Below are 11,098 nucleotides of genomic sequence, written 5' to 3'. Positions count from 1 at the left end.
AAATGGAAACTTTATCTATTTCATCTCTCTTTTAAGTTAAAATAAATAAATTATTTATTCTTTAAATTTGATGTGAATTTAAAATTTAGTTTTATTAATTTATTTTTTAAACTTTAAACATAAATACATATAATTTTTTAAACATAATTTTGTTAAGTTTTTTCATGTCAAATACATCTTAAAATGATATTTGAGTTGTTTATATTATTTTATTACATTTCAGTTTAAATATTAATTATAATACCTTTTAACAAGTAAAAAAATAATTAACATTGTTAAATTAAAAAGATTACACGTTATTATGTTTAAAGTTTGATGACATCCATATTAATTCAGATTCTTATATTCAAAACCCTATCCTCTATCTCAAATAGCTTTCACCTCACTTTTTTTTTGTTTGTTCTAATATTTTCTGGATATATTAAGGAAATTAATTTAAATATTAAATCACTTAAATTTAAATATTAAATCACTTAAATTTAAATATAGCAACTTGAAGGATATATGACCTATGATGAATGATATTTCACTAATAATATTTTATGATTGATAAAAATCTTTGATAATCCTTACATTCAGGATTTCACGGCTAGTGCAACAATTATTATGTCATTGCAGAAATAAAAGGGTTGCTTTTGAAATATTTTATTTCTTGAAACTCTTAGTGTTTAGATAAAGTAATTGTAATTATTTTCAGTTGTTGACGAGTTTTCAGATTTGTAATTGAATTAAACTATAAATGTATTATTTTCAAATTTATAGTATATTATTATATTTTTTTCATACTAAAAATAAAAGCTTATGAATTTGTTGACCAAGTTTTCCAATATAAACTTATTTAACAAGCCTATTTGATATATCGAAATTTAAAATAAATGAATTTTAATTTTACAAAGAATAAAAATATATTTAACTTAAAAAAAATACAAAATGTCAATTTCACTGTCTATTTTCTAAATAAATTTTATTTTCATCTTATTTTATATTAGACGAGGATGAAATTTTTATTTACATTTTATTTATATGAGAAAATAAGTATATTTATATATTTTCTTTTTCTAATTTTAAATATTAACAAAACATCTTCTTATTAGATAAATTTACAGAAAAAATGATATTACTATTTATACCAGAATTTTCTGTTTGGCACAATTTTTTTTTCAATTTATATATTTTTTAAATTTAACTATTTCTTTTATTTGATTAATTTTAAAATTTAATCAACTATTAAATTAAAATAAATTTCTATAATAAAAATACCTATGAAATAAACAAAATTTATCCATAGTAAAATTGTAAAAACTATTAATATTTATTTTTATAATTATAATGATAATAAAATTTTTCTTGTTATTATAAAAAATTGAATACATGTGTACAGAACATATTTTTTCTAATATTAAATATAAAAAATTATAATAGTATAAAAATTAAATAAATAATAAAGGAAATATTAAATATTAATTAAATAAACTTTAAATAATTATAAAAAAGAGTATAAATATTAAATATGTTTTCTAGAACTATGATAGGAAACTAGAAAAAAAAAGTATAAATTCCTGTACCATCTAATAAATTAAAAATGTTTTAATAATTTAAAATTGATACCAGAAAAAGTATTGGAGGAGAAGACAAGAATGAATAAATGTGTAAGTATGAATCAATTAAAACGAATTTGAATATTATAAGAAAAGACTCATTTGTTATTAATATTTAGCAATGAGGAATATTGTAAAAGAAGTTGGCTTGTTCTTGTGGCCAAATACCAAAGATCGCATTCACTTTCCTTTGCCTTTTAAAATATGATTTATTTTATTGCTTCATGCAATTGCGCAGCAATTGGCGCCAACAGCCAATGAACAAACTAGAGAGGAATTTATACAAATAAACCATAAATCTAAAAAAAAAAACTTTTTCTTTTTTTACTTTGGAGGTGGTGTCCTTTAGCTACTAAATCACATAAATAATTTGATATTTGTGTATACTAATTAAAGATCGAAGTTAGATATTCAATTTAGAAACACGATTAAAAATGATGATTTTTACTCTTAAATGGCCATGAACAAGAAGGAAAAAGTTCAATTAATTATAAATAAGTAGCCCCAGCTGGTTATAAAAAAAACAATATAAGTAGAGCTAAAGTCTAACATTGGGCAATGTACCAATGTACCGAACTTGAACTAAATTTGAATGCACACAATTGGTTGTTTTTCTGTCCGATCTGTGTTTTATGACGTTCAAATCTTCATCGGATTTTTTAAGGTACCCCACCCAAATATTTTTTTTCACATGATTGTTAAGGTTATGCCTGCTTTATGATTTGGACTTCAAAGCGTTGAAAATGCAAATTGAAAAATAAGGACATGTATTTTCTTATTCTTTTCACATCTTCATCTTGAAACTTTCTTCTCTCTCCAAATGAATTTTTCAATTTACCTGCATATCCTTTTGTAAGCATCTTGTGCATTTGAGAATCATAATATAAACTCTTGATCTGAAATAAACTGTACTATTTAAGTATAAAAAGACAGATACATTAAAATCCCATCCTCGTTTATTTTACTGCCAAAGTGATGTGTAGAACTGTCATTATATACAAGTACCATATATAACCTTAATTTTCTATCGCAGGACATTTAATGCAGCAGATAGGGTATCCAAAAAATATAACAGATCTTCATCTTCAATTTCTTGATGTTTAGCTTACAGATAATAAATTTCATGTCCATTAATTGATCTTCATTTCAATATTCAGCTAACCCTTTGTTGACTTCCTTTAAGATTGTAATATAGTATATAACTTTTGACATATGAGGTTTCACCAAGTCACTTATCTCTATATCTCTCTGTTCAACTTTATATTACAGTCATATCAATCTTCCCTTGTCCTCTCCGGTGAGTATTCATTATTTTTCTCTTTTCATTTTTTTTCACAAATTTTACGTTTCATAAATGTAATTTCTTTAAAAATAATACCATGATTAACACATAGTTATGTCACTTATATACAAAGGAACGGTTTAGAGTCGAAATCAAACTTAGAAATAAAATCTTTTATTTAAAATTTATATTTTGAGATTTTTTTATGTAAATTTTCTATTAAATTATTATAATTTTTTTAATAGATAATAAGGTTCTAATTAGTTTAATCTTTGTTAGTTTTTATTATTTAGCTAATTCTTTCTTAATAAACTCATATTATAATTGTTAAGATTATTTTATAAGTTAAATAATTTATTTTTTATATAATTAATTATGTCAATTGGTTTATTATTTTCTTAACTTATAATTTTTCTTGAGATATTAAATTTTAAAAATAAATCAAATTTATCAAGATCCAATAATTATCATGTATAAAAAAAATTAAACATTTTTTAAAAGTGTATAATTTAGTGACTTTAATTTTTTAACATTACATAAAACTTTAGAAGAACTTTGTCAAAACAGAAGAACTTTAGTATAGAAGAAAACAAGAAGAAATAATGAGTGAAATCAATAGATAAAAAATAATAGTAAGAAAATAAAAGTCAAAATTGATTATAAGAGAATAAAAACAACTAATTTGTTTTTCTAAATAAAATTATAATTCATTGAAAAAAGTTTTAATTCATTAAATATTATTTTTAATATCAATAAAAATTGTCAAAAACTGATATAATAATTTAATTTTATTTTATTTTCAGACACAAAATTATGATTAATTTAATAGAGAGTACCAATTTTATTTAAGACCTTTGCTTCTTAAACATAATTTTATAATTAATTTAATAGAGATATATTAATACTAAAAAATTCATATTTTTTTCTTAACATAATTTTATAATTAATTTAATAAAGTAATATTAATATTAAAAAAATGATTTGTGTTTCTTTTCATGCATATAAAATTTTAAAATATTTGTTCAAAAATATGTGAATGTTTGTTTCATTTTTTGGAAAATATTTTTTTTAAACTTTTATTTCTTTAAAATTTTAAATCATTATGTTTAGTCATTGTATTTATTTTTAAATAGACGAACAACATCTAAGTTACCAATCTTAATAATTTTTTTAAGAAATAGGAGTGATATTACATTAATACTGATATATGTCATTTAGTATTACTATTATTTAATTTTTTGTTCTAACATGCAAATAATGAATTAGTTTCCTGTAATATTTGAAATATAAAAATAGAAAATTCAATTTAAAGGGAAATAAAAAGTTTATAAAAAAAAAAATTAAGAATATCATTTGAAAAGCAGTGGGTATCGAATTGGAACATCCGTCGATGAATCGGCAGTTTCAAAGTTCGGAGTCTTGCAACTTGCAACTTGCAACTTGTTATCTAGCCTTCTCTACCAAATCTCCTTTTATTATCGGTTTATCGATTTGGTCCCAATCCAATCACAAACAAAGTGAGTCAATGCCGTGGAGGCGTGGACGAGAGATGGTAAATCAGTGTTAGGCAGGGAGACACATACACAACCTAAGAACTGTGCATGCAATCCTTCTTCCATTTTCACCACTACATAAGGGATCATTCGTCGTAAGACTCTCCATTCTTCACAAAATCATAAGCATGGCAACAAAGCTACTATGCCTTTCTCTGCTCATTCTAAATCTGCTCCTTCACATGTCTACCACCGCCGAATCCGCAGCTGCGACAACAGACTTTATCAAGTCCTCATGCAAGGCGACAAGGTACCCCGTGGCGTGCGTTGAAAGCCTCTCAGGCTACGCCAGCAAGATTAGGCAGAGCGAGGAAGAACTAGCCAGCACTGCCCTGAGCGTGAGCGTATCCAAGACTCGATCATGCGTATCATCTCTTGAGAAAATGAAGAAGACGAAGGGACTGAAAGTAAGAGAGAACAATGCGGTGCAAGATTGCATAGAGAACATGAATGATAGTGTGGACAATCTTAACCGATCGCTGAAGGAGCTGGGCCTCCTGGGTAAGCGTAAGGGGAAGTATTCCCGGTGGCACATCAGCAATATTCAGACTTGGGTTAGTGCTGCTATGACTTATCAGGACACGTGTCTTGACAGCATTGATGATGCTAATTCCAAGTCTTCCATTAAACCTAAGGTTGTCGATGCTTCTCAAGTCACCAGTAATGCTCTTGCGTTGGTTAATCGCTTTGCCTCCAAGTACCGCACTTAGACGCCGTTATCATGTCTGCTTAAAACATTCATTTCTTCCACTGCTTTACCCAATAATAAGTCATCATGTGGTTTCATATGTTCATTTTGCCCTATGTAATGCATGCATGCTCTGTAAGTGTAAATGGGCAATATAATTTGAGTGGTTCGATTGTATTCTTGATTAATAAATTTGTGATTTTGAAGGCGTTTTCATTAAAATGAAAAGGACTTGCTAATTTCTTGTTTGTGACTGCTAAAAAGAGTTTCTGGCTATATCTTGGCCTCAGAACCCATGGAATAATGGACACGATTCAAGTTCCTTTATGAGAGAGTTATTCACTACGTACGCTTATTGGTTTTTAAGTAACCAATTAACCTTCCTAAACAGTTAAGAATTCACTCAAACCAAAGAATTGAGTTGAGTCCGTCTCCGGAGAAGGATAGAATTGAATCATAAAAAGAGTTTGATCAACATGATTACAAATCAAGTCAAGTCAGTGATCCATGTTAATTCAAATTAACTCTGATCCAAGCCAAACTTAATAAATCATACTCAAATCTTCATAAGTCAGTTTACATTAAAATAGAATCAAGTTAATTCAATTTTTATATAATAGACCTAATAATGTAGACTTAAAATCAATTTTCAAAGTATCAATTTTGGTTAAATGGAAAAAAAATCAAAATTTAATTAAAATATATTTAATTTGAATTATAAATCTAATATATAATGGATCTGGAAATTTAAAAAATCTAATCCATAACTATCTAGACTAGCCATATAGAAGATTTTTTTCCTTCTTAAGTGGTTAATTATATATATATATATATATATATATATATATATATATATATATATATATATATTAAAAGATATTATATCAATCTATCCATATATTAATTAAATGAGTATAAAAAAATATTAGATGAGTTATTTTATTTATTAATTAAACGAATATAACAAAAAAAATTAAACGGGTCTAGCAATAAACATTAGATGAATATGTCTACACTTATTAAGTTAGTCTAACAAACATTAAACAAATATAGTAATATACATTAGATGAGTTTGTTCATAGACTAATTAGACGAGTATAACAAAAAACATTAGACGAGCTATTCCATTCATTGATTAAAAAAATATGACAAAAAATATTAAACGAAGTTATCGATGCATTGATTAAAGAAGTTTAACAATATATTTTGAACGAGTTTGTCCATAGAACCATTAAACAAGTATAGATACAAACATTAAATGAGACGAATATGTTTATTCATCGATAAGACAAGCCTGATAATACTCATTGCACAAGTTTGTCCATATGCAAATTATACGAATTTATTAATACACATTATATGAGTTTGTCCATTCATTGATTAAACGAGACTTACTATATGAATCTGCACATATATTAATTAAATGTCTATGTCCATACACCGTTTAAATGAGTCTAACAATATATTAGACAAATACATCTATACACAGATTAGATGAGTATATTAATACATATTAAACGAGTTTGTTCACTCATTAAATGACTTACAAAACACATTACATGAGTTTGAATATACATTAATCAAATAAGTCTAGCAATATACGTTATACGAGTGTGTCCATATACTGATTATACAAATCATGCAATACATAGTAGACGAGTTTGTCGATATATTGATTAGACGAGTCTACCAATACATATCAAACAAGTCTTTGCATACATTGATTAGTTAGAATAGTATAACATAAAAATTACACAAGTCTAACAATACAATTAGAGGATACTATCCATCCAATAATTAAATGGGTATAAAAAATATTAAACAAATCACATACATTGATTAGATGATTCATATGTTGATTAGATGAATATTACAATAATTATTAGACAAGTCTAGGAAGACATTAATTAGAAGTAAAACCAACAATATTAGACGAGTCAAACGATGTACAGGTAAGTCTAGTAATACACATTAGACGAGTCATTCATATATCGATTAAACGACATTAACAATATACATTATGCAAGTCTTTTTATTCACAAATTAAACGAGTATATTAATATACATTAGACAAGTCTATTCATTCACTGATTAGATAAATCTTACAATGAGTTTGTTCACAGATTGATCATATGAGTATAACGAAAAATATTAGATGAGTACAATAATACACATTAGACGAGTCTGTACTTATTAGATAAGTATAGCCAAAAAAATATTAAATAAGTCATTCCATAAGTTAATTAGATGAATCTAAGAGTACACATTAGACGAATATGTTTGTACGTTGATTATATGAGTCTTGCAACACACATTAGACGAGTTTGTTTACACACCGATAGACGACTATAACAATATATGTTAACACATATTAGACAAGTCTATTAATACACATTAGACGACTCTATCCATTTTTTATTATATGAGTCTTGTAATATACATTAGACAAGCTTGTCCATACTAGACGAGTCTGGTAATACACATTAGATAAGTGTGTTCGCACTAGTGCAAAAACAGCGTATAACGTCACGCGTTCAACGTCAAACCACTCAATAGCCAACGTTAAAAATGACCGGTGGCATTTTTGTAAATAAATGCAATTATTAAACGTCGTTTAGAATTGTCATTCGACGTAAAAGGATATAAAACGTCGAATGCCCCAGCGTTAGACGTCAAAATTAGTGAATTAAATAAAAACTTGAGCATGAGATTGAAAATTCATTCACTTTATCTTAGCGCGCGAGATCCTCTTCTCTGCTCAAACTTTTCTCGAACGAAGTTTGACGACCATCACATGTAATATTTCTTTCATTTGATACAAATGCATGTTAATTTACTACTTTAGGTATGATTTTTGTTTGTTTTGACCGATTATTTTTCGTGTTGTTGTCCTTTAAAGGCGCATTCTGCTTTCTCTCTCACGTGTGGCAACACTTTATTCTGATGAACCAAGGTTATTTTTCGTTTTCGTTTTGAAGAACTTATTTGTTAAACTTGTTTGTTGTTATTGTTTGGGTGAACTTGTTTGTTGTTATTGTTTGGGTGAACTTGTTTGTTGTTGTTGTTTGATTGAACTTGTTTGTTGTTTGATTGGACTTGTTTGTTGTTTGTCATTGTTGTTTGTCATTGTTATTTGTTGTTGATACTATATTACACGTTCATAGTTCATGCTTTACAAAATACCAAAAACTGAAATTTGTTGTTTTTCTGTTTTTCAGATCTTGTAGAGTTGTAAAAAAGGATCACAATTAATTTAAAAAAATAAAAAAATTGTTAACGTCAGTTTATTGATAAAATTCGACGTTAACGTCGAATTTTTTAAATTCGACGTCAATTTAACGTCTCCCGATATGACGTCGTTCTCGAATTTGACATGAAAGGCCCAAAATATTCGACGTTGTATGCTATTTTTGCACTAGTATCGTATATTGATTAGACGAGTCTAGCAATATATACTATACGAGTTTGTCAATGTATTGATTAGACGAGTCTAGTAATATACATTATATCAATTTTTTTGTATATTGATTTGTATTTTTAATGAGTCTACTTTATACATCTTTTATACTTTTAGAGAATATTATATATTTTTACATATGTTATATTTTTTTTATATTTTTTACAGAGTCTATTATTTATATTTTTATAAACATATTGATTTTCTAAACTTATAAATAATTTTTTGAAGTTAATTGTATTCAAAACTTAATTATAAACTTAAAAATATTTATTATTTCTTTCTTCAATTTCTAAATATCTTTTAATAAATATTAGAATATCTTTTAATAGATATACGAACAAACATCAATGTACGTGTAAATACAAATTTAAAACTAGTTTATAAGATGTGTTATTTTTAAAGTAACTGGAACGTGAACTTTTGTATAAACAAAAGTTACTAAAAACAATTTAAAAGAATGTTAGAAGACAGAATTGAATTTTTTTTTTTAGAAAAATAAAAAGAAATCTAGGTGTGAAATAAAAGTACATAGTATCCGTTTAAAAGAAAATATTCTAATGCATAAATTACGTGATACTTTTTAAAAATATTAATAATATATCTAACGGTTCTTTCTCAATACATTGTCCATTATTAGATAACTGTATTATTGTTCGATTTTAGATTTCATTCTTATTTTGTAAGTCTCTTTTCTGATTTTATAATTTATAATAAACTCTAGCCAACGTTAAAATATATATTAAAAATGTTTAAAACTAAATGAGCAATACTCCTAAAAATAATCATTGACACGCAATTTAACACCAAGTAAAGATAAAAGGAAAATGGCAATATGTTGTGATAACTAGTGGTTCATATAAGGCCATGATGAGTTCAATCCTTTGGAAGAGAACCCACTCCAAGGAGAGGGCTAATTGTTATCCACGTTGCTTTTATTTTCCAACCATGAAAAATAGATAACTAAAAACTCAAACCATGTAAGCTAATTGCATATTTTGTAGGTCATTAAGACACAGGAGCACAATATTTTCTGTTCTCTAAAATATTAAATTAATATATTTATTAAATTTATTTCTGGTGAAGCTTAAATTCGTAAAATAGAAAAAGCTGTAATTTTATATATACTGTCAACACTCAATTTTGTCCGGGTTGAAAAAAAAATGTGTGTTTTTATTGGGTTTTTTTATTTTTATTTTATTTTACCTTTTTGTTCTATTCTATTTTTTATGTATTTAGATTTTTGCTTTTAATTCAATTTCTATTTTTCTTATCTTCAATTTGTTTTAATAGAGTTAATTAATCAAAATAATTAAAAAATTGAAAAATAAAATTAAAACTGAAAATAAAATAAATAAATAAAAAAAAAAAATAATAAAATGAAATTGAAACAAATAGAAAACGTGGAAAAGGGCGCGTGAAGGAGGGTGTCTCAGCAGGGGGGACAAGGTGGTTAAGGAGAATTTTTCCAATATTTCGGAGAGGAGGGGACAAGGTGGTTAGGGGAATATTTGCGAAGATTTGGCAGGAGGAGAATTGGATTTTGGGTGGATCAGAGAGAGAGAAGAAGGGAGGAAGGGCACGCAGGGAAGGAGGATTTTCTGGAATCATCATCCAGAGTTATCATTGGCACCAGCACCGGCAGAGAAGGAGAAGAGCGTGAAGAGGTCACCGGCTACGCAGTGGACGACAGCAGCAAACGTAGTAGCAGGTAAGTCTCTATGCATCCAGACTCATCGTGTGCTTACTGCATAACTGCTTCTGCTACTTCTTCCATCATGAACGTTTTTCCTCTGAATATCCTGGGTTCCCTCATCACCAACCTCCCCTTCTTTTCATTCTCTGTTACACCATATTTCCTCTCTCTGCTATAACTCCCATGCTCACGGCCAATCTCAACAAATCAAAATCCAAAACCCATCGCACAATCCAAGAATGAAGAGATGAACTGGAGCGATGGCCGATGATGGTCTCAGCGGTGAAAGGCGGAGAGCTCGACGAAGAAGAGGCAGCTCGTATGTTTGAACTGGCGGAGACGAACCCCTCCCTGGGTTGCCGGTATCGGAGAGTGCAGACAAGAGCAAGGAAGCAGTGGCGCGAGGGTATTGAGTCCCGGCGGCCTGGAGCTGTTGAGAAGGAATTTGGTGGCCGTGGAGGTGGCCGAGGAGGTGGATGAGTATAGGCATGGGGAGGGACATCATCGTGACAGTGCATGCTCGTCGTGGAGGTTTTAGCAATGGTGAAGTGGATGTTGATGGATGAGGATGGCACGAGCGGATCGGAGATGAAGACGGAGGAAAACCATCCCTGAGAATCGCTGGTTTTTGAAGAGAGAGAAGTGGAAACGATGGTGTCTTGGCTGACGGTGGTTCTGGTGGTGCGAAGGGGTCGCCGGTGAAGCCAAGGCGCGTTCTGTTTGAGGTGACGGTGGTCGGCCATGGCAGAGGTGGTGATCAGTTGTGGTGATTGAACAAGAAACCTTGAATCTCTGGAGAAGGTGCAAATCGGCTTGAAGGAGTG

General features: G+C 28.3%; 1 pseudogene; it reads left to right on the top strand.

Annotated features, from left to right (window-relative positions):
- The first annotated feature begins 4,513 nt into the window (after positions 1–4,513).
- On the top strand, positions 4,514–5,337 carry LOC148206865 (21 kDa protein pseudogene; annotated as a pseudogene).
- The last annotated feature ends 5,761 nt before the right edge of the window (positions 5,338–11,098 follow it).

Source organism: Vigna umbellata, chromosome 1, assembly GCF_029865625.1.
Source record: "Vigna umbellata cultivar VRB3 chromosome 1, Vumbellata_1.0, whole genome shotgun sequence".
Lineage (NCBI taxonomy): Eukaryota > Viridiplantae > Streptophyta > Magnoliopsida > Fabales > Fabaceae > Vigna > Vigna umbellata.
This window is presented reverse-complemented; position numbering and strand designations above follow the sequence as displayed.